The 15,659-nt window shown below is 52.3% G+C and overlaps 1 protein-coding gene and 1 long non-coding RNA gene across 2 annotated transcripts in view; both read right to left on the bottom strand.

Annotated features, from left to right (window-relative positions):
* Window positions 1-15,659, bottom strand: part of XKR6 (XK related 6) — a 136,915-nt gene that overhangs the window by 119,384 nt on the left and 1,872 nt on the right. The gene's annotated exons all lie outside the window — the stretch shown is intronic.
* LOC113843358 (uncharacterized) lies at window positions 8,430-15,655 on the bottom strand. Its single transcript, XR_003496641.3, has 2 exons — window positions 13,666-15,655; window positions 8,430-13,218 (listed from the first exon to the last, which is right to left on the bottom strand). It is a non-coding gene; the product is annotated as an uncharacterized lncRNA (long non-coding RNA).

Here is a 15,659-nt window from a genome sequence, read left to right as displayed (position 1 = left end):
GGTTGAAGACAGAGGAGCAGGCACACCCTGCTTGGGATAGGACGTGGTACCAGGCTGAGTTCCTCTCCACGGGGATCCTGAGTGATGCAGCACATCCCAGGAACAACCAAAGTTCACGTGGCACGTACAGAGACTCCCCAAACAACCCCATGTCATCCTGTGGCACATGGCGAGCAGAATATTTCCTCCTGGCGCACCAAAAACCACATCCAAGACCAAATAAAACTCCCCAAACACGACTGCGGGTTTCTTGCTTTCCTCCCCTCCCGCAAACCCACTGCAGAAGATTGCAACCAGGAAAAAAATAAACATTAATTCCAGGCTAACCCAGGTAGTTCCAACGAGACGGGCTCCAGCGAGAGAAGGATTTCGGGTTCTGGCTGCAAGATACGCCACGTCTGCGCGCCGCGCGCCCTGCCAAGGCAACACACAGATATCACGGGGACCCTAACGCAAGCTGACAGCAGAGACTTCCCTTGTCTTCTCTGCCAGCTCTCCTGCGTGCCAGAATATTCACATATCTCTGTCCCCCCTTCCCCAGCAAGACGCCCCCAGCTCTACCTTACCCTAATCGAAGTCGGTTTGGAGCCCGGGTGCCACCAGCTGGCTCAGGCGCTGATTATTTTCAGCATTTAGCCCCTCCAAAGCCCTATCTGATGGCTGCTGAACAAAACCCGCAGAGCCTGGCATCGCGGGCCGCGTTCCTGCTCTCTCAGCCAGCAGCTAATGGCATTCAGGACGAATCCGGGCTCACGACAACGTCTTCATTAGGCGCGTCGGGAGCCGGAGCGAAGCGCTGAACAATTGGCCGCAGCAGCGCCGCAAAGCAGAGTCCGGATCCCTTCTGATGTGTCACCTAAAATACACGCCAGCCTTGTCCTGGCAGGCACAGCACAGCACTTTCTGAAAACCTTAAAATAAAGCAAATAAAATATTTGCTGAGTGCTTGGAATCGGGGGCAGCGCTGAGCCTGACGCACTCGGCTACACGCTTGCGTGCCTTGATGGCTTTAAAAGAGGGCTGACCAAGCCCAGCCTTTTAGATCATAAAAGTGCTGGGTCTGAGGTCTTCGTGGATGGATTTGAGGTGTAAAAGAAATGTTTTGTTTTGATTTAGCTGCCTCTGTGGCTTGCTGCATACAGGTACGTACCTCTCGGGGAAAAAACAGGAGGTGAAAGGAAGGAGGAGCGGCGTAACGAGAGGCACGAGAGGCAGAGGGTTTCATGAGGCTGGAAAATTGCTGTGATTAGTCAAGGGAAGGAAGAAATGGGAAAGATGAGGAAAAGGATGGGTGGTTCATCTGAGGACAGCAGAGGAAACACCAAAGCGAGGGGATGGAGAAAGCAAAGAAAGGAACAGGAGTGACTTTCACACGAGACACGGTGCTGCCTGGGGTCACAGAAGAGCACCAGGAACCAGGAACGTGCCCTTGGAGTTCATGGAACATGGGGTTTGGAAAACAACCCCACTGCTCCAAAAGGGCCAGGAATGAACCCCAAAAGGATGCAGCTCCTCCGGAAGCCCGTGGAAGTGCTGAGCTCCGAGCAAAGCCTCCTCCCTCAGACACACATCCCCTTTCCACCTCACTCGTCTCACATCCCAGAGCTTCGGCTGCCCAAGGCCCCCTGGAAAAATCCCTCTGGCACTGCAGAAAAAACCCTGACAGCACAAGAAGAAAATGAACTTCAGCTAAAAAGGAATTCGGGGACACACAGCAACGATTCGGTAGCGGATCAGACTGACGCCAGCACTTCCCTGAAGCAAGGAATTAGGAAACTTCCAACTTTTCACACCAAAGTAGCCCAGATTTAGGAGAAGGAGGAAGAGAAAGGGCAGCTAAGGAAGGACTGGGTACCTGCACGCGTTTTGGGGTGGAAGGGCAAACAATAAGGCTCTTTTGCTATTCCTATCAAAAAGATCCCAACCAACCAGTCACCTCACCCTGGGATGTGGTGACCAGGTGAGGCCAGGAACAGGCTCTAAAATCAGAGGAAAAAGCCTGGAGGAGGCGAGGTTTATGGGATCAGGAAGGTGGGGAAGGCTGGCAGGCCCACAGGACAGGCAAATTTGCCTCTCTTGGCTTATTTAGGGTCTCCCCTAAATCTTCCTTGGCCTTACCTCGCCTAACGCCGGCCCTGCCAGAGCCACTAATTCTCCCTGCCCCATCTGTTTGGATTCGCTTACTTCCTAATTTACACCACGTCTATCTCCATGGTGGCTAAGCATTTTAATCACAGTGATTAACACACTGAGCAAGAACAAAACAAAAAAATGGTTAATCAAAGGCTATTAGCAGGCGTTTGAGTGTCTAGACGCCGCTTTTTACACATGACTGCTGGTTAACGATCATCTCCCCATAACGCTCACCCGGGCCCTGATTTATTTCTTCCTCCTTCTGCCAGCTCCGCACTTTGCCACAGCCACATCGGGGATTTTTGGTGCCTTTTGGCAGCAGGAGAGCACAAGGAGCTCCTGCAGGAATCACTTGGGCAAGAGGAAAACTCTTTAATTGAAGAGGATCCTTCTTGAATCACAGACCTACAGCAAGAAATGCAAAACGCTGTCGTTATTAGACGCACGATGTCCTAACCAGTGTTTTTTACAGCAGGAGTGTTATGGGGTTTGTGTTACACGCCTGGATTTTGGTCCTAAATAAAGGCAGGGCTCACTCCTATAAACCCATGGCATCAGCTGGCTGCTCACCTCCTGGGCTCGGTGCTCGCCACCCCAAATTACTGTGAGCAGGCAGTGTCCCTACACACACCCTAAAACCTGGAAATTTGGGGATTTGCAAGCTCGAGCCCCTGATACAGAGTTTCCTGGGCAGGGAGGATGCAACTGAATGCAACTGAAAGCTGCCAAAAAGGCTGAGCCACTTCCCCGCAGCTTCAGCTCAGCTGCTTTCACCTAGTCCTCCTGCCCCTTCTGACTGAGATCACTTTGGCCAAAAGTTGTGTTTTTCATATGAAATAGGGTACCGCAGGTGCAATGCTGTACTGAGCCGGTCCTGAAAGCCCAAAACAGCTGCAATCCTACAACGGCGCACAGATATTCATGTCTCCCCCAATAGTGGAAGGTTTATTTGGTGGCAAACTAGAAGGAAATTAAGTGAGGAGCAAAAGGAAACACCCAGCGTAAAACCCGCTCCGGTTTGTACGTCCTTCTCCGTTTCCACCACGTCACCACTTCAGGGAAATTAATTATTTTAGCTGTAGCTTTATTTCATTAGAAGGAGCATAGGTTCCTAGCAAAATAGCATCTCTGATGTTTTTATCTGTGGGTGAAATCCTGTGCAGACACCTACCCAAAGTCATGGGACAGGGAGGAAGGCGACTACCCCCAGGCGTGTCTCCATCGGCTCAATCCAGACACGTCTCGAGTCATTTCGGTCCCTCAAAGCAGCACCACCAGCTCCAGAAAGGCAACAACCACACCGAACGTGCCCATTATCAATTTAAGCAGGCTGTCTGCTAGATCCTTCCACCGCCCACCCCAACTCCATCTTCGATTGTTTATTTATTATTTGCTATCTGGGTGTCTCTGGGACAACTTAATCCAGCGAGCCGGGCTCATCCCTGCTAATGAAGGTGATAAATAACCACCCTAAGCATTATAATCAATATCCCACCCTGCTCACGTCCTGAAGAATACGCGGTCCATGGCCTGAAGCCCTGCATGGAGTTAAAAAAAGGCTCTGCAGGCTCTGAGACCTGCTCAGAGGTGAACTCACAGCGGTGGGATGAGGGCACTGAGGATGATCCCTGAAGAGCTGGGAAGACGTTGTGGCACTGAGGGCTTCGAGCTTCTGGCATGATATAAAGCACGGGTGTCTGGACCCGAAAACAATGCTGCCTGCACATGATCAGGCTGGAGCCCTTTGGAGTTCTCCGCCCTATAACATGGGAGCGTGGAAAGCTCACAAGATGCTGAATTCATTGCTTTTTTGGCTTCCTGCCCTGGTGAATTTGGAAAAACCCCGCAAAGGATTTCTTGCTGGCCCTGGCTGAAGCAGTGACACTCCTCAGTTCATCCACAAAGGGAAAAACTACAATTACCCTGTTCTCAATTTAAGGTAGGCTTTAAATTAATAAAAAAGTCTCTGTGCTCAAACAGGATCTCCACTAACACCACCAGACACCGCTGCTCCTTTGCTGTTTCTCCCTTTAACTCGGGCAGTCCCCACAGAGCAGAGGCGGCTCGGCACAACAGCACCCAGAGCTCCGACCCGTTCAGGACACCGAATTATTTCTCCAATTCACCCCAGGCACCACGAACACCCCAGGAACGGCCCCCGCAGAGCAAGCAAACCCTGCTCAGAGCCAGGAAGGATGGAGTAGCAAACGGCCTCCTTCAGATAACCCCGCTGGTCTGACCCGAGGCGATGAGATCTTAGCAGGCAACAGAGCCCCCGGGGAAAGAAAAGCAGGAGATCATCAGCCCCCAGAAGCTCTCTTTGACTGCATCCAGAGGTTTTTGATGTATTTACTCCTGCAGGCCTGATTGCCAGCCCCACTTAATGGGGTCTGGATGGCACTGGAGCAATAGGGGAAGAAAATGGTGTAGGAAGGAAAATAATAGCTCATCCACAGAGCTGGGGACGCAGCCTAATTTAAGGCAGAGATCTCTTTTCCTAACTCTACTTGTATGATCAGGAAGAGCAATACATATCTTTTAATGAGCAAATCAAGTCATTTCGGCATTATCATTAGAATCATCGAGCAGAGGATGCATGAGCAGGTTTTACGTTTGGGCTGGTAAAATTGTCACAGTCGTCCCCAGCTCCTCTGAACCTGCGTGCTTCGGGACACCCAGCCTGAATCTGGCAGGCTTTTAAGTTGCATTTCCATCACGAACCTTCTCCTTTCGTTGCTCTCTTCTCAGTTAATTCCTCACCGGTGGTAGGAACACGACCCCAAATGACCTCTCCTGCAGTGAATGCCTTGTTCTGAAATCTCCAGGTTAGCTTCTCCACCTCTCACTCTTTTCACATTTATCACCTGTAGAATTAAATTCCCCCAGTTTTGGCTTAATGTTAAGGCCCCCAGCAGGAAGGTTGAGTGCTGGATACCCAAACCAGCCTTGGGACTAGCTAAGGGGGGAAAATCAGGCCAAAAGGGAAGTACCCAAGCCCCAAAAACTTGAAATTTCCACGGTGGGATGGAGCCCAGCTGCTCCAAGGGCAGGCAGAGCCAGCCGGGCTCTCTCCTACCAAATTTCTCCACGATCCATCAAAATCTGCACAAAAGAAACAGTAAATGAGAAACCTCAAAAATAAAAATAAAATAAAAATGTTGCCGCTTGCTCTTTTCTACCCTTCTGGCACTGAGAGGAGCCCAAGCCATCGAGACGCTGTCTTTTGAAGCCCATCGGGAGCGCTTCAATTCAACGTAGAGATTACACTGAAATCCCGGGTTTTGGGGACAGAAAAAGAGATCGGATAAAACATTTCGCCCTGCGTTGGCGAAAACAGCAACACCTTCCAAAGCAACACCTGAAGATGCTCACGCAGAGGGAAAACGGGGCGAGAGCAACGAAGAGAAGAGGGGCAAGGCCAAGGGAGGACACCGCTGATTTCGCAGCTCACGACGGAGCCACGCGAGCTTGCAGGGAGGATTCAGACACATTCGGGATCCCATCAACACGTTGCCTCTCTGAAAAGGGCCTGGAAGAAGAAATTCTTTAAATTCTTTAAAGGTGACTGCTGCTTAAGCCCAGTCAGTGAAAAAAAAAAACATGTTTTTACGATGGTGAAGTCGCTCCCTGCAATGTAGGCTTCTATTTTGAGTGACTACCAGATGTTCTCACTGAGGATTTAGGACAGGAAGAATACAAATGCAACAATAATGGGAGCCTAATGAAGTTTGGTCTTCAATTAACTCACACAACCAATTAATCCTATACCCAGCGGAAGGTGTTACCAAGGCAAGGAGCTGCTGGTTGATCGGAGGGGTCAACGCTAGGCAAAATTTCCAGTCTGAATTCTTTATTAAGGAACAGGAGCTACACTATTAGGGGGCCAAGGCCCTTCACGAGCTGGATCTTGAACGCCTGATCCCAATTAGAAGCACTGCCCCTAATTACGGCCTGGCTTCTCAAGAAGTCGGGGGGCTTTTCCTGCTTTCTGTAGAACTGAGCCCCATTTCCCACGTGGCAAACGAGACGACCTGATGCACTTGCAGTCGGTACGTCGTCGTCCATCGATGCCGAGGCGAAATAATCCCCTACGAAATAAAAAAGGCTGATTTCCCCTCGTTTCCTCTCCATTTTTCCCAAAAGGCACCCACGCTGCCTTGGCAAAGGGAAAAGGTTCAGACCCCAAAGCCAACAGCTCCTGCACATTTCCCACTTCCAGAACCTTAAATCCAATCTGTTTGAGGCAAATGAAAGGAGATGTGCCCTTCCCTGTTATTTCAGACGCCTTTCTTAGGAGTGCTGGTTTACAAATCCCCTAATCCCCTGAAAGAACAGGGAAAATAATCCAGTCCCAGGCAGAGAAGTCAGCAAAGCGTCAGAAATTAAACTCCAAGCCCGAATTCAAACTCTCTGCTCTAGCTACACGGCTCCCGACAGCTCCAGTGGCGTTTTTCCTCCTCCAACACCATTTAACAGTAACAAGAAAAAGAGAAGGGTCGGAAATAATTTGCCCGTACGGCTCAAGAATTGGTCCTTTCCCAAGAAGCACAAAGAGCAAAACTTGGTGGCTCATGGCGAGCATCAAATGATGTTTAATGCCAGTTTTTTTCAACCCCAAGTTTTGCAAAATTGCGACTGCCACCTGCGGTCCGGGCTGCATCCATCCAATTACGCTGAGTACCTACAATTACTTTTAATCCCAAATACCTGGCACATTTTTAGGTCGAGCCTCTGGGCCTTCAGGTAGCTTCTCCTGACATCCTGCTTTGAAGAAAACCCAATAATCAACTCATTTTTAAACTGCTATCTTTAAAGGCTCTGAGGAGTTTTAAAGGACGGCAGCCGAGCGCTCGGCATGCTTCAAAAGCAAAAAATAAACCCCACAGAAAACTTTTTACCCAGGTTCAGTTGGGTCTGGGTGAAGACAGGAGGTGATTTCTGGCTCGCTGCTGGTCCCACATGCCCAGGACGGTCCCAGTTTAACCAGACTGGGACCAGTGCAGAGCAAAAGAGGGTTCAGAAAGCTGCAGAGATGACGAACAGCCTCGTGTCCCATCAAGGGATGGGTTCAAGGGGACACGAGGGTTTGGGTCCCTGCTGGATGCAAGGAGGCATTTCTCCACCCTCCATCACTCACCTGGGCTGAAGTATTCACACCAAAGAGAATAAATAAAGCAAATAGATAAAAATTAACCCCAAGTAAGGGGAAAACTTCCTTTCCCCAAAGAGAGTTTCTACCTCGACCTGCAGCCGGCGCTTGGAGAGCCACCGGCCCACGCCGTTCCCAATGATTTCCACTCCTAATTAATCTTGGGAAATGAACTGCGCTGCCTAGAAATAACAGTGAAGAGGTTAAAAGGTTTTTTGCCCACCTCCTTCCCAAGTTGTTCATGAGGGACTGAGATGGGCTGCCCGAGAACAAGCGTGTTTGCACCCGCCGCCAGAAAGGGGGAGTGTAAATATTTCCAAAGCTTTAGGCAGGCTGGTACTTACCGTCACGCTCTGAAAGGGAGCGAAGAAAGCAAAATATTCAATTAGGAAAAATTACCCTAATTGCAGGTTCTGTTTTATCCCTCCGTTAAAAGCCAGGAAGCGCCTCCAAAGATCGCTGAGCCGGGCGACGGAGCTCGGTGCTGCTTAATATTTTTAATATACATCCGGGGGGGGGGGAGGGAATTTAATTCAGATCTGCGGATCTGCAGCCCCCTCTCCCCCATGCCAAGGGTTGTGCTGAGACTGGCCACAACTTCGGAGAGGTGCCAGCACAGCTCCAAGGTGAAGGAAGGCGTCAAGCACAGCTCTGTGTGTGCTGATGCGTCCTTAAAAGCACGTTGCCTGCACCACGCAGCCTTCAGATCTGATTTTTTTAATTATTCTTGGAGGAAAACGCCCGATTTCGTCTCCCTGAACGTCACACAACATCCTCCTGGGAACGTAAAACGATGCCCTTTGGCTCTCAGAGCACCTGAACCCCACCTGAAGGGATTTCCATCCAGCCACCCGTGCTGCAGGAGGGGGCTTTTGGTCTCCTCCTCCTCCTCTCCGCCAGGCTGCAGCTTGCCCAGCACAGCCCCGTTCCTCCCCGCGCCACGAGATAAGTGAATCTGCTGTTCGGGAGCCCTTCATCCCTTTAATTAAACAAATTAATATCGCCGCTCCCTATCACGTAGCCTCTATTATCTTTTGTGAACTCCTCCAATTCCGTTGTAAAGATACATTGAAAAAGCCCTAATTGAGATAATCTCTGGAATTCAAGGCTCGGTGTATTTTTAGTCCTGTTTTTTTCTTTAAAAAAAAAAAAAAAAAAAAAAAAACTCTTTTCCCTTTGTTTCTGGAATGCCTCCCATCCTTTCCTCCCCTGCCAGACTGTTTACATTATTTAAATGCCTTCTGCTTATACCACTCTTTACAATTTTCACTTCAACAGCATCGGCCTCCGTTGCTCATTTTTTTTCACCCCCCCTTCTTTGCTGAGACAGAACTGGGATGAATTCCAACCCCAAACTCCAAGCCGCTCCCGGTGCTTTGCTGCTGTCTTTCTGCGGCTGGCGATGCCTTCCTGGCAGCCCTCTCACGCGGGGCTCCTCGTTCGAGCAGGGGAAATGAGCACAAAGGGTTAAACTGCTCTTTTTTTAACATCAGAAACTGAAGAAAAGGACATTTCTCCCGACACTGGAGTGCTGTGCACGCTGGCAGGGCTGTCTGCCACCCCTTTTAGGGGATGGGTGCTCCTCCAGCACCCTCCGTGCCCTCCTGCCCCGCAGAAACCCCACTGAGACCCCATTGCTGGCTGAGGGATGCTCCAGCTGCCGGCCACACCACGCTGCTTCTTTGGGGAGATTTGTTTTTCCTCCAGGCTTCATGAAAAAGGTGACAACGGTGCCAGAGCTCTGCCGGTTCTGCGAGAGATCCTCCGTGCCCCCGGAGTCACCTAAGGACAGATTGTGAATATTTCATGGGCCAACCCCAGCCCTGTCCCCATTTCCTCGGGGTCTGGCTTGGGAAAAGCACCTCAGTGCCCTACCGGAGCCGTAGCAGGTCCGAGTCCCATCATCAGAAGCCATGGGTCAACGAAGTCACAGCATTTGCTGTTTTGTTTTTTTTTTTGCTTGTAGCTTTAATTCCAATTTAATTTGAGCTCTGGTTGATAACAAAGCATTTCTCCGATTCAGTTTCCTCCTGCGTAAAGGCTCGCGGGTGTCACAGCCTTATAGTACCGGCTTCCAAAGCAGCAAGGTGCTAAAAATCAAGTCAGGAGTCAGGATTCGAGGGAAATGAAGCACAGGGAGAAGTTCTCTGAGGGATCCAGACTTCTCCGTGGGCTCCCTTCGCTCCCCGAGGAAAATTGCACATTCGACGTCCAATTTCTTTCCCTCGCGGTCTGGAGGCAGCCGGAGCAGCTCTCCTCCACGGAGCTGCTTTATCACCATCAGTTCTTCCTCCGTCCTTTTCATTAAAGGAAATGCTCCCTGAATAACCTACATTTACACCGAGAAGGAGAACCACCGCAAGGAATAAAAGCAGCTCCGTGCAGCTCGCAGCAAAATGGAAGTGTCTAGAAAGGTGGAAGACAGAGGGGCGAATGTTTCGGCATGCAAAGAAGCTGCCTCTCCCCCAGCCCTTCGCACCCTGCCTCCCCTCTGCCTCTGATCCCACTGGCGTTAGAAATAAAACTGTAGGGAACGTGGAAAAAAAAAAGGGTAAAAAAAGGCACAATTCTCTGCCCTAGAGCTCGGCATGGAGCAACCAGAAAAGGGATGCTGGGGTCCAAGGGTTTAGGGAAGCGGGGTGCCAGCCCGCTCCCAAGAGGATGATTTTTGGAGAGATTTCAGACTCCTGGGCTCTCAGAAGTGCCTCATGCCACTGTCCTGGCCCCTAAAGATGAGGAATTATTATGCTGGCTCCCTCAGGAAGAAGATCAGGGCCCCAAAGCATTCCTACATCCCCACGTAGCCTGGTGGGGAAGCAACGAGCCCTCACCGCCGCGCCAACACCTCGCCAACGGAGCGCCACATCTACCTTCCTCAAAACACAGTTGAAATCCACTTTCTGCCCCCAAATCCTACCCCTTTACCCCCACACACACCCTGCTGTGACACAGAACAGCCAAAGTACCTGGACGGGGAGCTCCCAGCAGGTCGGGGCAGAGCCCAAAGAGAAAAAGGCTTGGAGGCAAACTCTGCCCTCCCCAGGCTGGCGCAGCAGAGCTGCTCCAACATCTGTGGTTTGACCCCCTCTAGTGGGTAGCACTCCACAAGACACAGAGCCTCGCCACCACCCCAAAACCAATAAAGACCCTACCCAAGTGAGAAAGCCTCTTTTGTTGCCGGTATCATGATTTGGGATGAGTATTCGCCCCCACAAACTCCCCTACCTGTGCTTTAGGTGCGCCATCCTTGGTGTGTTTTAATTTAGGCAGCCCGGCTCTGACGGAGATCCTGCAGAAAACCCTTCAAAATTGGGACAGGGGAGGAGAAGTTGGGTAAAAATCTTATGCCCCAGACATGATATTGGAGGGAGAGCACATTTAAGCATCCATCCCAGCACATCCTCCCTCTGCCAACTTGTCGAAAGCTGACAAAACTCCATACTCTCAGAGCAAGCTGTTAAAACTTGGCGAAGGGGAAAAACTGAGCTGCCAGACAAGCTAACCAGAGAAAGCTGAAAAAAAAAATAAAAATAAACCACATTCAGGAGTGCCAGGGCAGGCAGGAAAATCACAGCAAGGCCCTGTGGGGTTGAACATCCCAAAGCAAGACAGCGAGGGGGTGTCAGGACAGCAGCTTGGCCTTCTGACACGCTGCTGGCCCCCCTGCCAGGGGATTTGGGCTGGCGTCTCAGGAGTTGTAGCTGCCGGTTTCTAAATCAGCTCAATTTGCAGATACCCAGCTCCCAGTTCATCCCAGAGCAAAGTATTTTAGTAAAGCCCGAACCCACTCATCGCGCAGTCATTAAATACCACGTCTTCCTTTTAAAGCCATCGATTCATCCTTCCACCTCCGGGCACGCCGAACGAGGAACAAGTCAGAGATTTGGTCTTTCCACTAATAAACAAGATGGCAAGCCATCGCTGAAACTTTAGGATTTTTTCCCCTTAAACACACACACACGGCGATTTAATGTCAAAACAGTGACTGGAGCGTGTTTTTTTTTTCTTTTTAGCACACAGTTTTTCTTCTAAATATGTATTCGGACCAAATTTAACACCAAAACCCATAAATATCTTGCACTCGAGTCACGAACCTTACCATCACTGCCAGCTACCAGACACGGCGAGATTTTCGGGCGAGCTCGTGTCAGCTCAGCCCCCACACGCTTAATCCAATGGAATTCAATGATGGGTTTTTTTTAATAGCAACGCCAAGGATTGCGCTTCAATCCCTCTGCTCCTCGACAGCAACCATGACCCACTGACCAGGATAAAAAGGTTCAAGAAAAGTGCATCGGGTGCAGGACTGTCACAAACACCCCTCGCAAAACGAGCAACCTCTGCTTGCTTGAAGTCCTCGAGGTAAGCTCAGGGATTGAGATGAAAGGTGAAAACAGGAGATCTGTGAGGGAAAAATCCCCCGGGTACCAGTGGGAAGGTAATTTGGGATCGTGGCACTCCAAGCATCAATTAAAATCTCGGTGTGCCCACGTGTGTACACACGCGCGCGCGCTTTCACCACGTCTGTGTACTTTCTTTCCAGCAGCCGCTGTAGGTGGGCAGCATTAACACAGCCTCAGGCTCTCAGCTGAGCAAAAAAAAAAAAAAACAAGGCAAGAAACCCGAAATATCCGCCCAGTACTCCCACTAAGCCCCAGCGCTCACTCCCTGGGCAGGGGAACTGAGGACAGCCCTCATCACGCCCCGTGCAGCCGCAGCACGGTGCCGTTCTCATGCAGGAAAGCAGGCTGGGTGCTCGACAAGCTGAACTTTCATCCCTCTGGGTATTCCCCCTCCATCCCCACGTTGTCAGAGTCTTACCAGCACAAAAAGATTTAGCCATGAGTCCCATCACCGCGTCCCAGATTAATTGTAACAGCACTCGCAATGGCTAGAGTGGGGATGGGAGAAGATGCCTTCGTGGAGGCAAGCTCACAGACATCGGGAAGTTATTCCGGCTTCGGTCGGGTGCTGGGAGGCAGCTTCATGCTGCTCGCCCTGCTTGGCATGCCCTAAAAAGCCGGAGCCGTGCGCTAGGGAGGTTGGCGATCAACAGGAGAGGAAGCTCCCTCGTTTTACCTAGTGTGGTTTGCTCTGCAGAGCTCCTTTCCAGTCCCTTTTGGCAGTCCCAGCCCCGCGCCGTCTCAGAAGCGAATATTTTTTCTCTGCATTGACAGAAAGCCTGGGTAATTTGAGCCTGGGTCCTTCGTATTCCCCCCCCCCAAAATTCCCCCTCTGCCGGCGCCGCTTCGGTGTCCCCCTCCCCACCCGCTCACTCGAGCGTGCCGGGGGATGTTTTTGCCAATGCAGGCTCACACCGCGGCTAATACATAATCATTTCTTCCTCCTGGCTCCAGGAGGGGAGAAATCCAACTTGCCAGAGGTGCCTCTGCGTCGCTGAATTGCTTTTGCTGATGGGATCGGTGCTTGGGAGCAGTAGGGACAGCAGGAGAAGGGGTCGCGCACCAATTCATCACCCTCACACACACCACACACCCCCCTCTCAGCATCCCCTGGCCCAAAATGAAATAAAATATCCCCCCCAACACAACCAGAAGTCGAGCACGGACGTGTGGTGAGCGTTACACGGATGACATTGAAGATGCAGAAGGAATACGTGCGCGGCTCCAGGGGCTGATCCCCCAGGTATACATTTCCCGCGCCCTCCCCACGCAGCATCCCGCCCCTCCGCCCCCTCAGCTTTTTGGAAAATAAAAAAATAAATAAATAAAATAATACTAATAATAATAAAAAAAGAAATCTTTGATGGGTATATTCATTTTATCTCAAGAGCGGTGTCCTCAGAAGAGGTGTCAAGGCCCTCCCCTGCCTCCACCCACGCAGCCCTCCTCCCCCAGGCTCCGGCGTGCTGTCTCCATCTTAACTCCAGCCACTTCTCCACTGATTTCATTAGGCAGCAGGCTTAACCCCTTCCGCTAGCCAGATGGAAAAAGAAAAAAAAAAAAAGAGAGAAAAAAATAATAAAATAAAGGACTTCCCCATCAATCATCGCCTTCTGCTTTCCCCCTTCCCCTCTCCTCTCACCCAGACCCTGATGATGAATTCCTCCCGGCCACCCGTCGGGGTGATTTTTTGCCCCGTTTGTTCGGGTTGGAGATGCCGATGCGGGGATGTTACCCCCCCTCCCTGCAAGCCCCTCCGCTGCCTCATCGTGAAGTGCTTCAAAAAAAAAAATCCAGCATCTTCTGCCTGTATTTTATTTTAAAAGCCACCAAGCCCCACAACCAGCCCCCATCCCTCCAACCTCCCTATATATATGTGTGTGGGGTGGGAGGGCACGTGCAGCACCCCAATGCCACCACCCCGGAGCCTTCTCTATGGTCTCCACCACCCCAAACCTCCTTCTCCTTCCATCTTCTTACCCCACGTCCCCTCCTGGAGGACGCCGGGCCACGCCGGGTCTTTACGGCTGTCCTTACACCACCCCTTTCCGCAGAAATGCCGGGCGGCTGTGCAGGCGGTTGTATCTCCGGGCTTTCATCCCGGAGAATCCCTCCCTGCCTCTCCTCTTAAACCTTTTTTCAGAGGGGATAACGCGGCTAGCAGCTCGGGTTGGGGGATGTCCTTCGATTCCCCCTGACCCTATAGATGTCCCCCCTCAGCCCCGTCCCCTCAGCAGCAGCTCCTCTGCCCCAGGGCCTCTCCGGGGGAGCAGTCCCCGTCTCTGACCTTCAGCCCGGCGCTGGCAACCCGAAAAATGTCCCCACAACCCCGTCGGGGAGAAGGTTTCCTCCATCCCCTCAGCAGGGCCGAGGCTTCACGCTGCGTTTCTCTTCAGGGAATGGGGGTGAGCTGTGAGGGTCCCCCTCCATGTGGGGTGAAGCTTGTGGGGTACGGATGCGACCCTCATTGGGGTCACCCCCGGGCCTACATCCATGCTGGCACCAAGAAAGGTGTCAGCATCCCCCACAGCACCTGTAGGGGAGAGCAGCCCCATATTTACCCCCCAAGTCCTGCCCCAGCCCCATAGGGCAGCAAGAGCCCACCCCTGAGGCACCGTTTACAACCCCGAGGAGCAAGGACCCCCTTCAACCCTCCGTATTTTTGGGGGGTCCCCCTGCCTCGAGGGGACAGCAGCCCACGTTCAGCCACCCCACAGACTCATTTTGGGGGAAATCTCTCCTCAGATAAGCGGGGGTGACCACAAACCTCCCCTCATCCCACACGTGAGGGGCACTGACCCACGTCCAGCTCAGACCATGTGGCGACAGCAAACCCCAGTCCCAACCATCTTAGCCCCACGGACACGTTTTAAGGGGATTTTTCTTCCTTTTGAGCATCCCCTCAGTAAAAGCAGGGCCCCCACACCTCCTCCAGCCAAGGGAGCACTGCCCCATGTCCACCGAGCCGTGCCCCCTGCCAGGCCATGAGGTGACAGTGACTCCTGTTTCTCCCACCTCAGCCCCACAGACCCATTGCAGGGGCATCTCCACTCACCCTATGGGGCAGAAACCCCTCTTTCTCCACATAGGGGGCACTGACCACATCCACCTTGGACCTACAAGGTAACACTGACCCACGTCCACCTCAGACCATGAGGAGATAGCAGCACCCACAGACCCACCTCAGCCAAGGGACAGTGACCCTCATCTATACCACAGACTGTGAGGTGGCAGTGATCCCATTTCCCCAAAAGACACTGCCCCATGTCCAGGTTGGCCCATAAGGTGACGCTGACCCACGTCCCCATTAGACCATGAGGTGGTGCTGACCCTCATCTCCCCAAGAGACGAGGGTCTGGATGGGACCACGAGGTGCCACTGCCCCACGCCCCCATTAAACCACGAGGTGGCTGTGCCCCTCATCTCCCCAAAAACCCCACATCCCGGCTGCACCGTGCGGCTCGGTGACACTCAGCAGACGCCACCCCACATTACACCAGGGGGTATGGGCACCCCAAATCTCCCACCCTCCACCTCATAGATGCCCACCACCACCTCCCCACCCTCTGCATCCCCCTGGGGGCAGTCTCCCCATTAACCAGGGGGGTCTCCCCATAACTGGGGGAGTCTCCCCATAACCAGAGGGGGTCTCCCCATAACCGGGGGGGTTCTCCCCATAACCGAGGGGGGTCTCCCCACAATTGGGGGGGGTCTCCCATAACCAGGGGCTGTCTCCCCATAACTGGGGGTTCTCCCCACAACCGGGGGGGTCTCCCCATAATCGAGGGGGTCCCCCCCTAACCGGGGGCGATCTCCCCATAACCAGGGGCTGTCTCCCCATAACCGGGGGGGGGGGGTCTCCCCATTAACCAGGGGGGGAGTCTCCCCCTAACTGGGCTGATCTCCCCATAACTGGAGGCGGTCTCCCCACAACCGAGGGCTGTCTCCCCATAACCGGGGGCGGTCTCCCCCTT

This window comes from Anas platyrhynchos, chromosome 3 (genome assembly GCF_047663525.1).
Source record: "Anas platyrhynchos isolate ZD024472 breed Pekin duck chromosome 3, IASCAAS_PekinDuck_T2T, whole genome shotgun sequence".
NCBI classification, from domain to species: domain Eukaryota; kingdom Metazoa; phylum Chordata; class Aves; order Anseriformes; family Anatidae; genus Anas; species Anas platyrhynchos.
This window is presented reverse-complemented; position numbering and strand designations above follow the sequence as displayed.